Source organism: Watersipora subatra, chromosome 2 (assembly GCF_963576615.1).
Source record: "Watersipora subatra chromosome 2, tzWatSuba1.1, whole genome shotgun sequence".
Classification (NCBI taxonomy): Eukaryota; Metazoa; Bryozoa; class Gymnolaemata; order Cheilostomatida; family Watersiporidae; genus Watersipora; species Watersipora subatra.
Genome location: NC_088709.1, coordinates 42,191,127 through 42,213,570, shown reverse-complemented (window position 1 = coordinate 42,213,570; position 22,444 = coordinate 42,191,127). Strand labels below are relative to the sequence as shown.

Here is a 22,444-nt window from a genome sequence, read left to right as displayed (position 1 = left end):
CAGTTCGTTTATGCAATAGAGAATATTAATTTGGGCGAATTTATTATCATAGGGCAAATTTTAAGTCCGCCTTTGTTACAGTCGTCACAGAAGCGTGTTATCGTACAACTGATCGCATAAAGGCAATGACCTGAGTAAAGATTTGTTTAAAACTTGCTATTCAGACAAGGGCGTCCATCGAAAGGCCATACAGACAGCAGCTTAGGTTCGCACATGTGTATATCTTTTGCGGACCCATTCACTTCATTTATGTTTACATTTGCGGTGAGTTTGTTGGAATTGGCGCAGTGAATAGTTCTCGCACTCAATTCAGATTTTCCACCGAAAATCGTTTGTGCGTACTTACATATAGTAGTGGGTAAGTTTTGAAGTTTTCTAGATTTGGTGCTTGTTTTTTGTTTTGCTATACATCCAAAATTCAGCAAAACTGGTAGATGCTGAAAATAAAATTTAACCAAGTGTACTGGTTTTTGTCTTGGTCTACCAGTGTACCTAATGGCGACCTGACAGGTCGGCTTACATTAAGCTTGCCGTGCCTATAACTGTATGTGATTATAGAAGACCACGTCAACCCTAAGGTCCGTCGTCTGATTAGCTTAGGTCGACCTCTCTTCTATCAGATCAGATAAAAATTTTCCGCAAAAGACCCTCCAATGGAGGTAAAAAACAAAATAGCGGAACTCAGCTTAAAAGAGCAAGCTAGCTATTCAACCTCGGCACGAACTTCCCTCACCGTCCGAGGCCAAAAAGAATATCTTAACTGATCGGTATTAATGTGGGGCAAGTAATACTTCCCAAATCGAGTAGACAATGCAGGAGGCCTTTCCTCTTTATCAGAACCGCTTTCCCTGACTTTAACTCCCACATTTATATCAATATCGCCTCCGACGATTCTACCAAAAATATTTTTACGCAGTCTGGATCGTCTCTCCTCCAGGGATTCAAAAGAAGTATTCTCTCTTAAATTAGTGAAACTAGTAATTCCTTTTTTCTTAAAAATAAATCTCAGTGCTAGGTTTTGTGTCTGCTCTAATGATAAAATATCTTTTTTAAGATGTGGGTCCCAAACCACGCACCCATATTCAAGGCCTGGTCTTACCAAGGATGTATATGCAGCCTTTCTAGTTCGAGCATCCGCATCTCGGAGTACCCTTCTAAGCATCCCAATTAATCGCTTCCCTTTAGATTCAATTTTGCAAATGTGTTTATTCCATTTTAAGTCACTCTGGAGCTCTACTCCGAGATACGGATTAGATAAAACGCTTTCTAGTTTTTGGGCACATAAGAAAAAAGAAGTCTCTTTATTTGACACGAGATGGGATTTTCCCACTGAAAGGTGGTAACATTTCTTTGGATTAAAACTCATCTGCCAGAGATTCGCCCAAGCCTCAAGTGCATGCATATCTTGTTGCAATGTATTGGCTTGATCTCTTGTGGCATATACCAGGGCATCATCTGCAAAAAGTCTACACTGAGAATTTACCTTATCAGGAAGGTCATTAATATAAAGTAAAAACAACAATGGTCCGAGCACCGAACTCTGCGGCACACCAGAAGTTACAGACACAGTATTTGACAGTTCATTTTCTACCTCGACTACTTGAGTTCTATTCTCTAAAAATGATGTTATCCAGTTTAAGACTTGATCTTGTATTCCATAATTTCGAATTTTATAAACCATTTTTCGATGATTCACACAATCAAATGCTTTAGAAAAGTCTTGTATTATTATATCTGTAATCAAATTTCTATCAATGTTCTTAGCTAGATCATCTATTGTGCAAATAAGCTGTGTTTCACAGGATCGTTTAGCACGAAATCCGTGCTGCACATCTGTAAGGATATCATATTTATCTAGGTGGGCACTTATGTGGGAATGGATAATATGTTCCAATAACTTACAACATACGCTAGTTAATGATACTGGCCTATAATTGGCCGGATCATGCCTTGAACCTTTCTTATAAATAGGCACTACTTTTGCATGTTTCCACACTGAAGGTAATTTCGCTGTGTTTATTGAATATTGAAAAATATTTGTGAGTGGCCGAGCAAGAAAATGTTTTTAGTGTAATTCCTTTTATGTTGTCAGGACCCCCAGCCTTGCCAACTTTTACACCATTCAAAAGTTTAAGTACACCAATTTCAGTTATTTCTATGGGATTAGTGTCTTTAAAACGAGGTGAAGCTGTTGCAGGTAAGTAATCATTTTTATCCAAAGTAAAAACAGATTGAAATTGTTGGTTTAGTGCATTAGCTTTTTCAATTTGTGTTTTAGCCATCATATCACACCCTCTCAGTTCAGGAATGATTCCACCATCATTTGAGCGACTGTCTCGCAAATATCTAAAAAAAGGTTTGGTTTCACCCTCCTGCAAGGGAACAAATAACTTGTCAGAGAGATACTGAGCCTTTCTCTTTTTTATAATTTTTTTATTTTGTTTTCTAAGTTTTTCATATTCACTGATGTATGTTTGCAACCCGGTCTGCTTCATTTTGTTGTATGTATTACGCTGTTTTTTAATAGCCTTTCAGTTTGCCTATCCATCCATGGTGGTTGAGAGGATTGTTTTTGTATCTTAGAAGGCACACATTCAGTGATAACATTTTCCATAGCATGTTCAAAAAGTGACCAGAGGACCTCAATGTTATCATTTTGAGCTATTTTCTTATCAATGTCCTCACTTAAAGCAGACAAGATAACTTCTGCCTTTGTCAGGTCGGCTTTTTTATAGAAATATATCTTTCTCTCAGTCCTCTCATCATCTTTTACATTTAAGTGTGTCTCTATGTCAATGATGGAATGGTCACTTAGTAATGATTTATGAACAATGATAGATTTAATGCAATGTACATTACTGAATACTATATCAAGGATATTTCCTTTTACATGGGTAGCTTCATGTATATGCTGGGTTAAGTTTAGGTCTGCAACACTGTCTAGTAATGCTTGTGGTACATCCCCAGTTGGTACAGTATACTCTGCCCAGTTAATAGATGGCATGTTTAAATCTCCACAAACAATGAGGCGGGTTTTTCTAGAATTAGCTATACCAGTCACCGACTCTAAAAGGTCCGGAATCAGGTGTGGCTCATTACTCGAAGGAGGTCTATAGAACACAAGAATTAGCAATTTGCTATTTACTATCTTTAGTTCAACTAAAAGTGCTCCTGTTTCTGGAAGCTGCATTGGAATCTCAGTTGCTTCAATATTTTTGTTTACAGCAATTGCAACTCCCCCTCCGTGACAATTTCGATCTTTCCTAAAGATTTGAAAACCACTTGGTGTAATTTCTCCAGAAGCAATACTACAATCTAACATAGTTTCTGAGAGGCATAACACTTGTGCCCCAGATGTTTTAACCTCCCATTCAAGCAAATTCACTTTGTTTCTCAAGGATCGTATGTTTGTGTATGATATATTGACATTAGCGCTCAAAAGTATTTTACTTTTGTTTCCTAGTTTTTTTGTGTAGGTCTACTGACAACTGCTCCCCTCTTTATCATCACATCTTCACCATTTTCTCTCCTTTCTTTTAACTCTTGTCTTAAAAAATACTGTTTCTCCCTTTCTCGTTTGGTGAGATCAGGATTTACAAATATAGCGGCAAAAATGCCGTCATTCTGCAGTGCAGCTCTAGCCTTACCAGCAGTCATTCACTTTTCTCTCTCAGACCCAAGTTTGACAAGCAGTGGTCTATCAGACCCGGTTCCTAACCTAATAGTCTCTCCTATGTTTATAGATCTATCAATCTTATGGATCAACCTTTCAACCAGGCTCTCATCTCCATCTTTTACCCCAGAAATCACTATATTGCACTTTCTCTTTTCTCGCTCACTAATCTCTTGAGCAATGAGATCAATATCAACTACTGCTGGTGCTGGAGGAGAAAATACAGGCATGTTGTCATGCTTTTTTGACAAGTTTTCAATACTCTTCTTAATTTCTCCAAGCTGCTTTTCAACAGAAGTCAACCTATTTTCAACAATAACCATTTGATCGAAGAGTTTTTTAGACCCTATTTCACATACTCGACAATACCAATGAACCCCTGATTTCTGACCATCCTCAGATTCTAAAAACTTAACCAATGCTTCACTAGCCTCTGCACAAGGAGATTTAGCATGATACCAAAATTTACACAAGCTGCATTGAATAACAGACTGAGTTTCCTTTACAGTCTTTTTACAACTTCCACACTGGTCACTCATTATGAGATTAAATATCAAAATCAGAAACAGAAGCAAACAACAAAATGAACAAGCAAGATCACAATTGTGAAGACCGGAAGTACAAACAAAGTGGCTCTGAGTACAAGCACACAAAACGAAAACCAAAAACTGAAGATTATATTACATAGAAAATTTCCAGTTCCACACACAGAACCCAAAGTAATCAAAAAGTAAATACCAGTTGCACAGACAGCACTTCAACACTATATTATAGTGTGCAACAAAGACTGAAGTGCTCCACAACAAAAATGACAAAAACAAAATATATTCACACTCCAGGCAGACAGAACTAATTCTGAGACCTCAACTAGTAGTTTTCTTTTCCTTTTATAAAATTTTAATATGCATATAGTTGGTTAGTAGTTAGTAGTAGTATAGTAACAAGTATATAAAGAGTTAGTAAAGAATGAGAATAATAAATAGGTATGGAAATGGCTGTAAGCAAGAGCGATCACAAAAACACGTCTGCGCGCTAGCTATAACCGGAAACAACTCCCCTATAATTAGGTCGACCCAGTCAGGGCACCTTTAGCTGCTGACCCCGTAGTCAACTAGCTGACCGATGATGCCTATACTGGTCGTCTATCCGGCATTAATTCTTTTGCTGACTGCTCAAGCAAGAAATGAAGAGAGAGTGTATGTGTGTATAATTGTATTGACTATATTACAAACAACTGCCCCCACTGCGGGCTATGCCTTCCTTTATATAGGTTGCAGCTCGCCCATATAAGGGCATAATGACTATATATGGTAATAACGACCATATAAAGGTTAATGACGCGGGGTTGACTAATAATATAAGTAAGCATGCACTTGAAATGAGCTGGATAATATGAGGAGTAACAAATCTGCCACATACGCCGCCCCTATAGACGGCCATCCGTCTATATATACATATATATAAAAATAATAGTAAAAATAATAATAAGAAAGGATAGTAATGGTGATAAAATAGCGAAGGAAATGAGTTCCAACTACTTGTTACCGTCGTAGCTACGGTCTGGCCTCTTGCTGGTCTGCCAGCTTTTCTAAGTATGCGGCCGTCTTACGCAATTGCCGAGCTTCTAACCTCAACCGGTCAGCGGCCGACATTGTCTTCCTTGGAATCGAAATTTCTAACCTCTCCTAATGTACATTAACAGTCCGAACGGAAGTCTGAGGCGAGGGGTCGGAGGGTAGCGCCGGCAGGCACCTGGAGGTCGTGGTGGGTCGAACTATTTTGCTTCTCACCGCTACCGGGGGTGACGGAGATCGACTGGCCTCGGGTGCAGGCGCCCTTCTTTTCTTAGCAGAGTGGGTCGGAGCCTCCTTCCGATTGTTATTAGCCGTCCGGGAGTACTGATTGTAAGACTCCGGCTTTGGGAAGGGATTCCGGTCATCTAGAGCGACGTACTCGGCCCACGTGTAGTAATTGTCTGCGTCGACCTCATAGAGGAGGCCCTCCTTACCTCCGTGTTCCTTGGCCGCGTCCATCTCCCTCAACCGTTTTTGATGCTTGGACATCATGTCTCGGGAGGTAGAATTTCTCCCACACTGGCAGTAATATCGAGTAAAATGCTGTCGATTATGGATCTTTCTCCGTCTAGGGGTCGTACAGCTGTATTGACATATCGGACAGGCCATTCCTTTCTGGTCGGTATGTTTTCTTATTATCTCTTCCGTATGGTCGTCCACCCATCTTAAAGTAGCAGGGGCGACTCGAACTTTCTTGGCCTTGGTTGTAATTGTTTCGAAATCGTCTAGGTATCCTTCTAGTTCTTCCTCTATAATTAGTTCTACAGGGTCGTCTTTATTTGGAAGCATCGGTAATACGTTAGTAGGAAGAGGCGACTTCTTAACCGTTTCCGAAGTGACATTCATGATGTTGGCACCGCTTGTAGAAATCTCTTGACAGGAAGGCTGGTATTGACTGAATGACTGGGGCATGGCAGCACATTTTAAATTAGCCGCTGCCGATGACGTAATCGCTCCCGAATCGTTTAATTGGATACTGTTCAACTCATACTCCCGCAGGTGCGGAGGCAAATTCCTACTCCTCTGAGGCCTGCTAACATTGTCTGGCTGTCGGTGGACTGCTGGCTCTCTTGCCTCCGCACTTGCTGGAGTGCAGTTTTCTGTATCTTGGCATTGTCCACTGGAAGGCTGGCCCTCTGGGTTGTCAAAAGCTTCCTTAGGAGTTGTCCCATCGCCACCTTCGGAGTTGTCTTTCCTATTTGCCTTTTCTGCATTTTCAGCTTCTAAGACGGGCTCTGCCTGAGTTTTTCCATTGTTTTTCCTTACTCCACGCATGTTAGGTCTTCTACTAGGCTCAAGCAAGACTGGGGCTTTTCCATGATAATTGCTGCAGGGTTTGTAAGCTCTCAACCGGTGTTCAGACTGTACAGAACGCTGTCCCCGGCGTTCGATTGTGTACGTATGATTTGGAAAGCTTTGGATTACCCGGTAAGGCCCAATTCTCTTGGCCAACAACTTGGAATTCTCCCCCTTCCGTCGACGTCTGCGGGTCATCCAGACCAGGTCGCCAGCCTTGGAACAGTGGTGGTTCAGTGGTGTCTTCATCCACGATTTCTAACTGCCTGTGCCTGAGAATCTCATGGGCTTGTAAGAGCCGATCTTGGATTGCAATAGCGTACTCTTTCATACTCTGAAAAGATTCCACCGAACTCCCATGTTGGAGTTGGTCAGGGAGGCGCAACTCCCGACCGAGCATCATGTAATTTGGAGTTTCTTTGGTGGCTGAATGGGGAATCCCCCTCAGTGTTCTCATTAAATGTGGTAACACGAGATCCCACTCCTCCTGTTTTCTTCCAGTAAGGAGGGCTCGCAGGGAGTCTCCGAGTATTCTGTTATTCCGCTCAACTATACCGTTACCTTCAGGCCGGTATGGAGTCGTCCTTGACTTCTCGACTCCCCAAAGTCGACACAGCTCCTGGAATAGGTCGGATTCGAACTGGGCCCCCTGATCAGTATGGATTATTTCTGGCAATCCGAAATAACTGAACACCCTTTTCTCCAGCGTACTGGCCACGGTAGGCGCCACGGTAGGCCACGGTGGCATCTGGAATTGCGATAGCGTCTGACCACCTAGTGAAGTGGTCGGTCATCACAAGAGCCCAGATCTTTCCTTGGGTGGTTAAGGGTAGGGGGCCGACCAGGTCTACAGCCAATCTCTGCCACGGTCGACCAGCGTAGAGCCTCTGTTTATTGGAGGTTGTTGCACTAGTGCCATGTTTGGCCTGTTGGCACACTTCACAGGACATTACCGTCCGACGTACGTCACTGGTCATTTCTGGCCAATACCAGTCCAACTGGACCCTTTTTAGTGTCCGATCTACGCCACTGTGGGCCTGTCTATGTGTCTCCCAGATTAGGTCTTGCCGCACAGGTAAAGAGCAGACGGTGACTGCTTTGCTTCTACCATTTCCTGGGATTGTCGCTGTCAAGACCCCGTCGGGATCGATCCGTAGCTGCGAAAACATGTTGGCTAGCCTCTTCAACTCTGGGTCATCAAGTTGTAAAACTTGGGCATCTATGGGTCTACCACCATCTATGGGCATGCACTTGAAATGAGCTGGATAATATGAGGAGTAACAAATCTGCCACACAAGTACCAATAGTATGATGAATTGCGCATTATTATCAAATAGTAAACTAATAGCCAAGTATTACTAAAACTATTGTTGAAAACATTGCCGCTTTATTTAGTTTGACTACTAATAGGCGAACGACTCTTCTTACATTCATTTTAACCAATAATTACATTAGAGGTAAAGTTCAAGTCTGACATAGCCACAGGTGTCCTTTAGCGGGATATTGCCGAGGCCGGGCCGTAGTCTACACACACAAAACAACGACAGAAAAGAGAGAGCCAAAGAGTTTGGGAGCACTCAGCAATGCCCTGATAGTTAGTGAGATGTTGAATCAGGACATTAGGTTAGGCTAGCGGCGACCATTACTAAAACAGTAATCAGACAGTCTCAATTAATAGGGACTTTGGTGCACGTTTTGAGAAACCATAAGGTGAGTTGTGTAAGACATGATTGAAAACTTGGAATATTTTGACATGATGGGTGGCTCTTGTCACAGTTTAGCTGGTATTAAGTTTTTATTTTGCAGATACGTCCATCCAACTTGCACGCGGTCAGCAAAAGTAAAAATACGCAGATCAACTCTGCTCACATAAGGGTAAAGGTTATCTGGAGAATATTATTATGTATAGCAAAGGAGACAACTCCGATATGTAGCACAAGTATATAACATCCCCTTTTTTGGGTTAAAACTAAGTAAACTGAACACAACTACGAGTAATGAATGGGTACTACAGGACAAACAAAGAACTAATATAGAACAAAGTCCTTGAGAGCCATTTAGGCCGACTAGTCTGGCGACCTGCTCTAGATGTGTGTATATGTGGTCTCAATGTGGGAGGGGAGGCAGGTAACTCAGCGAGTTCCTGATCAGTAGCATCGAGAACTGCTTCGGGTTCAGGCACAGCTTGAGCCTCAATAGAAGCAATAGGAGCTGGTTCAGCCTCTGCAGGAGCAACTAATGTTCTCCTTATATCAATTCGATTACGCCTGTACTCAAAACCTCCCGACTCAACCATGTACGACCTATCACCCAAAACAGCATTGACCTGACCTGGTATCCACAAACCACGAGCCGTGCGGAAATGCACCCAATCTCCAACCAGAAAACCTGTCTTGTCACCACGACTGTGGTTATCATGGTAGTGCTTTTGCTTAGACTGCCTCTGCTCCAACTTCTGCCTAACAACCTGTAAATCTGTGATCTGTAATCTGTAAATCCCTGAACCACATAGAGCTGAGATGACACTGGTAATCTAACCCGCAGTGTTCTACCTTGGAGTAACTGCGCGGGAGAAAGCAAACCCTCATCCACTGGTGTATTTCTGATCGCTAACAAATCTTCCCAACACTAACCCCCGGACATCATCACTTTCTTCATCATAGCCTTAACTGTGCCTATGCACCGTTCCACCTGTCCATTGCCGGACGGATGTAGCGAAAAACTAGTAGTATGCTTAATGCCTTTGGACTTGAGAAACTCCTGGAGTTTACGACTGGTCAGCTGTGGACCATTATCAGATATGATATAGCAAGAGACTCCAAAATCAGCACACACTTCTCCAAAAGCCTGAATTAACGACTCAGACCTCACAAACTCCAGCAACTTAACTACATGCCATTTCATCAAGTAATCTACAACTGCTAGGTAGCTCTTACCGGAAATTTCAAAAGGATCGATACCTATTACCTCAAAAGGAAACTTGGGGATTGGCATGGAAATCAAGATCTCTTTAGTGTTAGCCCGCTCTACACTAGCACAAGCCTCACAAGACATACACTTCTCCTCGAGTCTTTTTCGCAAGCCCGGCCAGTACACTGATGACCGGGCTCTTTGTAGAGTCTTAATCACCCTTTGATGTCCTGAATGCAAACTTTCTATCAATTCTGACCGACAAGCGTTCGGCACCACTAGACGAGAACCATAAAAAAGAAGACCCTCAGCTACCGACAACAAATGCCTAGTGCGCCAGTATAAAAGGGCACGTGTGGCACATCGTTTTCTCTCCTTAGGCCTTCCACTCTGAGTAAGTTTTGTAACCACAGACAACTCTTCATTCGCAGCTGTGTAATGTTTGTAATTCTCAGTGGTATCCTCAGAGCCAAAAACCTCACAAACAAAAAAAGACATCGGATCTGTATCTACGACTGAATAACTCTGCTCGTGCTCCGACGGACACGATCTAGAGAGAGTGTCCGCTAACACTAACTCCTTGCCAGGCTTGTACTCGAGAACAACACCAGGATACGCCATCATCTGCAAACGCATTTTTGCTAGACGAGAAGTGAGGACCCTCACTTCCTTCTTCACAATACCCAAAAGCGGTTTATGATCCGTCTCAACTATTACCTCTGCACGACCCACAATGTAGAATTGAAAACGCTGACAAGCGAAAACTATAGCCAGGAACTCCTTTTCCGCTTGAGAGTAATTCTGCTGACTTGCAGACAGTGACTTCGCGACAAATTCTATAGGCCTATCATTCTGCATCAGCGCTGCACCCAGAGCATGTGAGCTGGCATCACTTTGAGCCGTTATAGGCAATGCAGAGTCATACAAAGCTAGCTCAGGTGACTTAGCAACAATACCCCGAATCTTCTCAAAAGCCTCAGCCTGAGCCGACTCCCATATGAACTCTTTGTCTTTCTTACACACCTCCCGAAGTGGGTGAGTCAGTTCAGAAAGATTGGGAATGAACTTAGCTAGGTAAGTAATGAAACCTGAATACCTGTGCACAGCCTCTTTGTCTGTCGGCACAACCATGTTCATAACTGCCTCCACTTTAGACCTCTGCGCCTGTACCTGTGAGCGTGTGACCTAAGAAATCAACCTTTTCCTGTAAGAACACACGCTTCCTCCTGTTCATCGTTAGTTCTGCCTTCTGCAGCCTATCGAGAACCTGTCTAATCCTTTGATTGTGCTCAGACACACTAGCACTATGAACTAGAACATCATCAATATAAACGCAAACTCCTGGAATACCCTTCAGGGTATCAACCATGATCTGGTGAAACAACTCGGGCGAATTACACGTACCCATCAGCAGCCTCACGTACCTGTATTTGCCAAACGGTGTCACAAAACAGAACAAACGAGAAGATGCCTCATCCAAACAAATCTGGTGAAACCCCTGTTTGGCATTAAGACAGCTAAGGAACTTGCTACCATGCACGTCAGCAAAAATCTCTGTTGTAGTAGGAATATGGCACTGTGTTATGATCAACTGTGTGTTTAGATATGCAGGATCAAGACAGATGCGAGTAGACCCATCTGGTTTTTCAACCAAGACCAGCGGGCATAGCCATTCCGAAGGCTCACTATCAGGCACAATAACACCTTGACTCACCAGACTGTCCACCTCAGCTTTCAGACTGGCTTTCTTGCTATGAGGTACAGATCTTGGTGGAACTGCCTTGGGAATTGCTGTGGACTTTAGATGCAGTTTCACTGGTTCTCTGAACTTGCCTATGCCCTGAAACACTGATTCAAACTCCTCTAGAATTGAATCTACAGATTCTGAAACTTCAAAAACCCGATCAGGCTCAGAATCAACTATCTGCAGCTCACGAGTAGTATGTAACCCCAATAGAGTTATATCAGATGCAAAATACTCATCATCTACTATATAGAAAGTAGCAGTAACTGTACAGTCGGGAATATCTGCACGCGAAACTTTCAAGACAGTCTTACCAATGACTGGTATCTTATGACCTGTGAATCCTACCAATGACGATTTGAACTTGGTGGCTTCCCTCCGACCAATGGACTTCAGGACCGACTTGGGAATTACGTTCACTTCAGCGCCTGTATCGATTTTTACAGAAACCAACGAGTCATTCACATACAAGGTCTTACGCCACTCTCATTTACAGAAAAAAACATAAAAATTTTCATCATTATCTTCAGTCTCAAACTCTACTACACTACAAGCATGCATTCTAGGTTTAGTACTGGGTTTACTACCACTAGATTTAGAGCTCTTACACACTTTAGCAAAATGATTGAAAGATTTACAGTTATTACAGCGTTTACCATACGCTGGGCAGGGTCCATATACATGATCTCTGCCACAATACTTGCAGTTGGCAACGCGTCTTGTCTCTTTACCTTTTTCTTCACCCCTCCCCTGACCAGGGAATTTTGGCCAAATGCCCTTGATACTCGGTCTGCTTACAATTATTCACTGCAGCGACAGACTTCTCACCGTCGATTTCAATTCTTTGTTTTTTTAGAATTGTCTCTTTTGCTCGCATTTTTGTCTTAATAGTCTCTAGTGTGATGTTTGCATCTAACTGCAGCTCTCGTGAAAGTGCTTTGTATTTCATTCCCGCTAATAGTCGCATCTTTATCATCATATTGTGCCGGGCATTGTCAAAGTCGCACTTACTTCCCAGCTCATACAACTCGGAGATAAATTCCTCATTAGTCTGACCTGCTTTCTGCTCGCAGCCACTTAGAAGAATACGAATAGAGTAATGAAGAGAGTTGCTAGTCGGGTTGAAGTAGTTTGTGAACGCAATTACTGTGTTGTCATACAGTACGTTAGCATTATCTGCTATCTTTTGCTCTGTTGGAGCTGTTATAGTTAGCTGTGTATACACTTTTTCTGACTTTTCGCCCATTACGTATATCAAAGTATCTATCTGTTGTTGCACTGGCTTTCCTGCCAGTCTACTGGCTGTTCTGTAGCGACTGAACCTCTTTATTCAGTCTCCCCAGGTCTCCTGGGCATGAGAAAAGTTCAAGGGATTAGGTGGTTTTATGTCGGGCATTCTTCTTACTCAGTTACTGTCTTCACTTCTGCTAAACTGCTTTATTGAACAGTTTAATATGTGTATTATTAGTAATGCTGAATTATTTCTTGACTAATGGTTTTTACACAATCCTGCCTACGACGACGCCATGTCACATTTTAGCTGGTATTAAGTCTTTATTTAGCAGATACGTCCATGCAACTTGCACGCGGTCAGCAAAGGTAAAAATTCGCAGATCAACTCTGCTCACATAAGGGTAAAGGTTATCTGCAGAATATTATTATGTATAAAGAAGGAGACAACTCCAATATGTAGCACAAGTATATAACAGCTCTGTCGAGTGGTTTAGTTTTTGTGTGCGCTGCTCATCAGATTGGTGAGATATTTGGGTGGATACTTATGTTTTTGCTCATAACTACGTGGACCTTTGTTGTTTTTTGTGTGTGTAGACTACAGCCCAGCCTCGGCTACGGCAATATCCGGCTAAAGGACACCTGTGGTAAACACCATAATTTACGGGAGCATATCTGTGGTATTGTTGATGGATGCATCTGATAAAGTAAGAGATTAATCAATGTCGATTGATCCATGAGATAGGTGACAGGAAACTGTTGATTGACAGGAAACTGTTGATTGACAGAAAACTGTTGATTGACAGGAAGGTACAAAGTGGGACCGACAAAGTATGCAAGTAAAATACCAATAAGGTAGAGGAAAAATAACTTTAAAGTACATACAACGATATTTAAAAGTATCATCAATTGTCTCATTTTTGATAAAGAAAAGTCTTCTTTGATTGGGACTTCCTAAAATTATTTTTAGAATTTTGAACAACTCTTTGTAATATGATGGCTCTGAAAAGGGTTAGAAAATTAGCTGTGGTTTTTTGGTGGGTTTTCCTTTTTGGTTGCTACTCTATTCCTTGCATGCTACTCTATGCCATGCCTTGACAATTCAGTTTCAGCTTGCTAGCTTTTCAGTGTTTCCAAGATGCTTTTCCGTCTCGTCCATAGATTTTTAATGGGTTTTAAATCTCGTGGTTAGGCGGGACTTACCATTCTAGTGATTCCATGATCCTCAACCCACTTGTTAAACACCATGTATTGATGAGATGGTGCATTATCATCTTGAAACATCCAACTTGTGCCTTTAATATAGTTTTTGTGCAGTTGTCAGCTGCTTGTCTTCCAGGATCTTCAAGTAGTTCTGGCTGTTGATAGTTCCCTACGGAAACTCTATTTTGCTGAAACCTTTTGCAGACATGCATACCCCACCTTGACCGTTATTGGTTGTTTGGTAGTTTGATGTAGACATTCTTGAAGAAACTCTTCACAGATCTTTTGCTAACTTTTGCGTTACTGTGATGACACTCTACGGTGAAGGAACTTTCATCACTTAATATGGCTTTATGCCAATTTTCAACAGCCCAATTCTTATGAGTCTTGGCCTATTCCATTATTTCTTTTTTATGCGCAGTCATCTGCAGTGGGCCTCTTTCTGGTACACTCTATAGATCATCCTAATTTACAGAACGTTCTGTCTTGCTGCTCACTAGACATTCGTCTTTGGCTAGTCATATACATGTACATAGGTATGTTGCAGGTATGTTGTGTAGTCAATATGCCAAATCCCTCATAGGTTTAGTCTATGTTACATATACACTAAAAGACTAAAAGTTCAAGTCTTGAGTGTAGACAGCATTACAATTAGTCTGCAATCATAACTCCACAGCCCACTCACAGCAAAGAGTTATTTACCACTAAAAGGCTGTTTGAGCAGACCTTAGTGTAATATGACCTTGGAACTCTCAGTGTCGCTGTAGAGCTCAATGTGATATTTTGGTAGATGTACTTTTTTGCAAAGTTGGGGATACTGGATATATGTTTTGATTGTTTTGATGAAACACTGTCCAAAGGGCACTTGATAGTCTGAGCTTATAGCCTTCTGATGCATTTTAATAAACATAGGTTATGGTATGCTTTTACTCTTGGCATTACTGATGTTCTATTTTGCCTACACAAAACTTTTACTAAGGTGATCTGTCAGTAAGTTAGTGCATTGTGAAATTACTGCTCGTTGCACTCAAGATACGGTAAGAAACTGAGGTTGACAGGGTGCTGACGTAATAAATGGGAGCTGAACAGTAAACAAGGTGTAATCAGTATGGCAATTCAATGCAAGCGAAATCCATTTAAATTTTGAAATTTCTAGCATGAATTACTTTTTAGTTAGCCAAACAACTACAAAATTAGATTTTATGATCAGCTTTAAGACTAGTCTGCCCTGATATTAGCAAATTTTAAGCTGCTCAATGACATCAAATATTTTTTACCATGTCCACATATGTGTACACCATGCATCCGTTCACCGATTCGCGTTGTCCACATAAGTGGATGTAGAGCTAATTACAGGAACATTATGCTGTTTACGCTGTCATATTTGAACATTTTGCAAGATCTATCACATATACGTGTAAGACATATATATTTTGACACATATTTGTATCACTCAGCCAACATATATTTCACATACATCACAAAATTGCAAATGCACTGTGACGACCTCAAATCATGAGGTGATACAGCAATAGTTTTTGTATACAGACGAGTGTCTGCTCGACGAGTTGCTAGTGATAGTCATCAAAGCACTCTGGACATAGGTAGACTTGGCAGACACCACACATATACCTGCATCGCCTTGTGCAAGCCATGCTTCTGCATCGTCAAGCATTTTTCTGCTCTTTTTTTCTGGAAAATGACAAAGCGACAGATTCTTGCGGATGATAGCTGGAGGTTGTAGCCGAGATAATTTAGCAGGAAGTACTGTTTGAGCAGATGGTGGAGGACCTCTGCCTTTCTTGCTTCCCATTGATAAACCCTTACCGATTAGGGTTGTTGCTACGCTGCTTCGAAAAGCCAACAGATCAAGGGGAGAGTCTTCTTGAAGCCATCTGTAAATGACCCAGCAGTTTGAAATGGCAAGATTCAAGAAATGAAAAAGATCCGAAGGCACCATTTCTTCTGCTTCAAATTGTGGCGATAACAAGGCACAAGGAAATCTGTCAAATCCTCTCACTCATGTGCTGATGGTAAATTGCTATAGCAAATGGCCTTTTGATGTTCACTTTCCCCTTCTCTTTTTGTCCCATCTCTCTACATAGCTTAGAGGCTCGACTCCAGCAAATGTGCATGCTGTATAGACAAAGCTGTTGTCATTTTATTTTACAACAGTGACATCACACTGGCTTGTTGCATGCACAAATTCTTTTCGTCTTTTCATGCTCTTATCCTCAGCCAAAACGTTCTCAGGGCCCAACAGCCTGTTTTTCCTCGGCGAACCAGTGATGAGAATTTTTTTTCTCACAAAGTGTTTTAACATCTCCATGGTGGCGAACAGGTTGTCGAAAAAACTGTGGTACTTTACTTCTAACCCTAAACACACGCGCATCACTACATCTGCACATAAACCCAACTCTTTATCAGGCCGATTTCCATTAGCTCCTTAGTAGATTTAAAAATCGTAAACATACCCAGACATACCTGACCTTGTATTCTCACTCATTAGGTTTACTGCGTATGTACTGCTTTAGCGAACTTCATCATGGTACCATCATCTCATCTACACTATGAAACTCCTCAGGTGTGACAGCAGACTTGAATGTTGAATTTATTGCATCAAGAAATGGTCGAATCTTTTTCAAGCAAAGTGTAGAAATTGCCGAATTCTCTCAAATTTATTCGCAGACATGGCATTAGCAATCAAGTTGCATCTTATCTCAGCTATACTCCTCATCGCTGCTAATTTCAGTCTCCACGTATTCTTTCAACTGATTTTGTGGGCTCCAATCCTCATCTAGGTCACTGTCACCACTTATCAAGTTATCCTCGCTATCGCTGCCAAGTGCAGCTGCAAGCACATCATCTGAAAAAATCCTTGGATTGGTACGCTGCCTTCTCTCCATCTAAAAACATAATAGTACATGTAGTTGTGTAACAGTGCATTAGTCTCTCCAATAGCATACTGTGCATATATTTTATGCTCATAAAGCAACTCATGCTTTGAAATCTGCATTCCAGCAACAATGGATGCCATGCATAATGTACACTTGTTGGTGCAATGCAAGTTCAATTGTTGCATGGCATACATGTGTGTGGACATCTAATGAAGTGGCCTTACTTCTTTAGCCACATAATTTACTTCAATTTCTGTTTTTATATTGCATGTTTGTCACTTTGATACACAAAAAAAACAAAAATCAGAAGGCTTTACAGATGCACAGCAACCGAATGGCACAACAAAAAATACCAGCATATTTCAGTGCTAACCTTTGATTAGCACTCCAAACTGATTTTCTCTCCAAAACATTGACCTTGACCTCATAACCAAAATTCCACTCACATGGTGAGAAGCCAACTCCAGAATCTAACTAATGATTCAACTGAAGTTGCAGTATATGCTCAAAACAACATTTTGTAGCTTCTATAAAATAGTGTACACATGTGTAGATGTTGCGCATGAAAGGGGGTTAAATTTTGAAAGTACATGCAGAAATTACATGCATTTTAATTACATTTGAAAGTACACGCAGATCTAACAATGGCTAAAATGTCCATAAACTTGCAGTAATTGTTAATGTAAACCAGTGTCAAAATTTCTTTTCACTATAAAGTCTTTGAACTGGCCGTCAGCCTCTGAAATTGCCTCCTCATTCGCTCATTAGCCATCGAACTGGCTGCCAGCTTTCGCATCTTTGTAATCGGATCTGAAGTTGGCAGCCAGTTTTAAATGTTTTCTTGTTGATCATCTTGTATGCAGCTGGCAGCCAGTTTTCGCCATCTTATTTGACAGAAGGACTGGCAGCCAGTGTCACATTCATTCCTTTTTTATCTTCAAGTGTTGAACTGGCTGCCAGCTTTTGAATTCTCCAAATTGTCATTGGCTATAGAACCGGCTGCCAGCTTTTGATATTCTATTGTTTTCTGATGCGAAGCCAGCAGCCGGTTTTACACATTTTTTTCTGACCTTCCTGTATGCAGCTGACCATCTTCTGACATCTCCTCGTCTTTGGAAATGAAGCATTCAGTTTTTCACTACATATATATATATAGTAAGCGTTATTGTTTTATGATGTCATTGAGAATTTCAACAATGCAGTGTGGCTAGTTCAATTTATATTATCATACATATGAAAGCTCTGGCACATCGATGGTGTAGCAGTTTACGAGGTCTGCTTTGTACATACATGTACACCAGACAAGCTAATCGTAGTTAAGTAATTGTACTGTTTGTGGTGAGCGTTTGATTTCACTGGTGTTTATTTATTGATTCCAACTTCCACCGACGCTGGCTAATAAGTAACATCTACAATAAGGGAAATCTACAATAATATGTTAATTACGGATAAACACGAGTAAGTTTAAAATCAAGTAAAATAGATATCAACAGTTGCTGAATGAATGGTATCTGAAAGCTCAAAATAAAAGATTATAATAGTAGTTTAAACACAAAATAAAAGATTATAATAGTGGCTTAAACAAAACGAACCTTTGGCTCTCTGTCACGTTAGCTTGCCATAGTTTCTGATAATAAAATTCTATGTATTCAACACTTTATTTGCGTTTTAAAGCTAAGTATAATATGTTCGGTTCAGCTTTTAGTGGGTTCAAATGGCTACTAATGCAACGATCTTTCCCTTAGTCTAATGGTAAACAAGTCCTGCTCCCCATTGGTCGCCCATACCATGCCATCCTAACCCACCACTCCCATTCGTCATTGTCCAATGCAGCGGGTTTGTCAAACTCATTAGTCAAGTGATCAAACGAGCGAGCGTTAACTACTGAATATAGATTCTGTATGGATATACACAAATTTGTGGTTGATCAGCCGCCTACTATAGTTACAAAATTTGCTTGCCTGATAAACAACACACAATAAGTCCTTGCTAAAACTATTTTAAAACTGATTTATTTATTTAAGCAGTGTAGTATAGCAGTGGTTATAATAATAAGAAAAATTACAAGTTAAACAAATTTCAAGTTAGCTACACTCCTACCTTAATTTTTCCTTTGCAAATTTATCAAGAGTTTTAGTTTTATTATAAAGTGGTTATAACGTATTTTAGCATTTTATAGCATTACAGGATCTGCATGCTGTGGAAGTTGGATGGAGCTGACGATCGTCTCACTCGTCTCTCTGGAGCAGTACTAACTTTTGAATGGGTCTTTCTAAGGTGGAGCCTTTCGTGATGAACTTCCCTTTGCTGTCAATTCCTCGGCTGGACATCTTTACCTTCACTTTTCTTATTTTACTATCTGCGCTAGCAATCGTCTCCTCAACCATTCCGTAAAGCCACCGATTCCTCGAAATGTTTTCGTCTGTTAACATAACTAGTTCACCTTTCTGAATATTGGGTTTTGGGTTCTCCCACCTTTGTCTCTTAGTGATTCTATTCATGTACCCAGTTTTCCACAATGTCTAAAACTCTTCAGCAAACTGCTGAAGTTTTCGCCACATTTTCCTGCTATAAATGTCCGTTCTTCCAATGTTTCCTGGTGGCGAAGTCACCTCCTCCGCTTTCGATGTGATTAGGTGGTTTGGCATTAGAATTGGCACATCTGGGTCATCCACGTGGTTGACTGCTATTGGTTGGCTATTAACGATGGCCATCGATTCATAGAAAGCTGTCCGAAGTCCTGCTGTGTCTAGTCTAATGTGGTATATTTCGACGAGCATTCCATCTAAGACAGCTCTCACGCTACGAATTTGGCGCTCCCATACTCCCCCGGCGTGGCTTGCTTGGGGTGCGGTGAATTTGAACGTTATTTTTTTGTCCAAAAGGAAAGTTCCTAAGGCAGACGTCTTCTTGTTCAGAGACTGTAGCTCTTTTGAAAATTCATTTCTCGCTCCGAGGAAGTTGGTCCTTTGATCGCAGTATATGGTGTTTACTGCTGCTCTGAGGCAGATAATTGTGCGAAGGGCATTAATGAAGGAGTCGGTTGTCATCATTTAACAGCTCGATGTGTATAGCTTTTGAATAAAGGCATGTGATGAGCAGTCCCCATCTTTTTATTTCTGATCGTCTTTCTTTTACAACAAATGATCCGAAGCAATCTATCCCAATATTCAGGAAGGGTGATGCAGGCTCAACTCTCTCTAACGGTAGGATCGACATTATTTGCTCCACGGGTTTACCCCGTAATCTTTTGCAAGCAACACAGTTACTCAGAACGGACTTTGTCAGTCTGGGTACACTTATAATCCAATATCCAGCATTTCTCACGGCGCTCAGGGTATATGTTCTACCTTAATGATGCGTGCTGTTGTGATAGCGGCGTACGATCAAGGATGCTACGTGGGTGTCACGTGGCAAGATTATTGGGTGTTTTTCTTGGGAATGTAGGCTCTGTGAATTCTGTAGCCTTCCACCTACTCTCAGAATTCCTGTTTCATCGACAAATGGGTTTAGCTTAGACAGAGTGTTTTTTGCCCAGTCGCTGTCCACTCTTTATCAAGGTGTAAGAATCTTCGAAGTGATGCTTTTGAACTTCGCAGATGATCTTGTTTTCGGAGGTGCGGCCGTCTTCTACAGCAATGGGTTTTATGGACCACGATTTAGTACAATTTTTTTTAATGTTCCTAATTGCGCTAATGGAGTCTGGTCCATCTTAAGAATTTATCAAACCTAGTGACGACTGTAGTAAGCTGCTTGACGTTTGCAGTTTTTGACACATAGCTTTTTCAGCTCAGAATATGTTAGATCTAGAACTTCCAAATGTTGCGGATTTAGCGTGTACTGATCAATGGTTGCAGCGTTCAAGAAATCTGGTCCAGAGAACCACGCCAAATCTGCCAATTGATCACATGAATTTCCTCTCGATGCAATGTCTGCCGGGTTGCACTGTCCCGGTGTGTGATTCCATTGTTTAATTTTTGTTTCAGAAGTTATGATCCTGATCTGATTGTGAGCGAACGTGTTGAATCGTCTAGAGGCGTTAGATATCCAGCCTAGAACAATTTTTGAGTCCGACCAGAAGAACTCATCGTATTCCATATCTAACTGCTCACGCAGCGTTTTGATAAGTTGTGTTGCCATGACGGCGCCCACAAGTTCCAGTCGTGGTGTTGTAAATGAGCCTTTCGATGGTATCACTCATGACCACGTGTACATAAACCCTGTCGTTAACCTGGCGGATATAAGAGCATGCTCCAATCCAACGTCACTTGCATCACAGAAGTGATGCAGTTCAGCTCTGACAACTTTACCAAAATCTTTTGGCTTGAAGCATCGTGGTATGTTGATTCGTTCTATTGCTGGCAGTTGGGAGGTCCATTTGTTCCATTTAAGATATATTTCTTTGGGTATTTGCACGTTCCAACTAATATTGGCTTTGTTTATTTCTTGCAGGATGTTTTTGCCAATTAATGTGTACGGAGCTATAAAACCAAGGAAATCGTACAATTGGCCAACGATCGAGAGGATTCCTTTTCGTTTGCTTGGTTTTTCCTGAATCTTTTTCACGAATATGAATGTGTCGGACTCCATCGACCATTGTAGGCCCAGGGTTCTTTGTTCGGGAAGTGAGTTTGCAAGTAGGTCTCTGTAGTGTACTGATCTTTCAGATTCGGGGAGGGGCGAGAGGACTTCCACGCTACTAGATAAAAATTTATGTAGTCCCATGTTACCCTTTTTACAAATTTTTCGAGATTCGGCTATAAGGCTAACGGCTTCTGTCTCTGAAGCTACACTGGTGATGCCGTCATTGACATAAAAGTCGCGGATTGATAAATGCTGCTGCTCTCTTGGAAATGCTGCTATGTGCTGAAATGCAATCTTGCGTAATCCGCATTTGGCCACAGCAGGCGATGACTTGGCACCAAATAGGTGCACCTTCATTCTGTAGGTTTTTTGTTGGCCTTCTTCGTCGTATCACAGGAACCTTAGATCATCTCTGTCGTTAGGCGCTACCAAAAAATTATAAAACATTCTTTAAATATCGCAGCTAATAGCCACTTGCTCCCTCCTAAATGTCCCTTATCTCCCTTATTGTCTTCGCCTTTGATAGCTTCGAGAGGGCAGAAGGCGGAAGTACAGTGGCACCGATCAACAGGCTCACGGGTAGGTTCATTGGTGGTGGCAGTTTTTCCGCTATCTTTTGCAGGTGAGGGTGATCCAATACGTTGGTGTGATTCGCAAACTCACCGGTCGAGTTTGGGATACTTAACCACTCATTTGCTGATGGTAGTTTAACTTCTCCGCCGTTATAACTTTGAATGGTGATGTCTCCGACCATGTTTACCTTACTCAGTTGTACTTCACCAGTCATTGTTTTCAAGTTAGTTACAGATGGAATAACTGTTTATATAAATAGCAATACCTGGAACTTGACAATCTTTATATAGTCCATGGAAACTTTCCAAATACATGAAAAATAGTAGTGGTAGTACTGGTGTTATATATCAAAATAATGCTCATAAATTAAATGGAATAACGCAACAAACAGGTCTGCTATTTTTAGATGTCATCAAAAGTTGCAATTACAAATTTATTCATCACTAGGTATCAGCTCAAATTCAATCATAATGCATTTAGTAATTCTCAAACTAAATGCAATCTTAATGCATTTAGTAATGCTCAAACTAAATACAATCATAATGCATTTAGTAATGCTCAAACTAAATACAATCATAATGCATTCAGTAATGCTCAAACTAAATACAATCGTAATGCATTTAGTAATGTTCAAACTAAATACAATCATAATGCATTTAGTAATGCTCAAACTAAATACAATCATAATGCATTTAGTAATGCTTAAACTAAATACAATCATAATGCGTTTAGTAATGCTCAAACTAGCTACAATCATAAT

General features: G+C 41.1%; 1 protein-coding gene and 1 pseudogene across 1 annotated transcript in view; one reads left to right on the top strand and one right to left on the bottom strand.

The window, feature by feature from the left end:
• The first annotated feature begins 283 nt into the window (after positions 1–283).
• The window catches only part of LOC137387322 (major facilitator superfamily domain-containing protein 3-like), a 113,206-nt gene continuing 91,045 nt past the window's right edge, over positions 284–22,444 (top strand). Inside the window, exon 1 of the mRNA XM_068073701.1 lies at positions 284–358. The gene's annotated coding sequence lies outside the window, so the exon portion shown is untranslated. The remainder of the gene's footprint in view (positions 359–22,444) is intronic.
• Positions 16,351–20,667, bottom strand: LOC137388218 (uncharacterized; annotated as a pseudogene).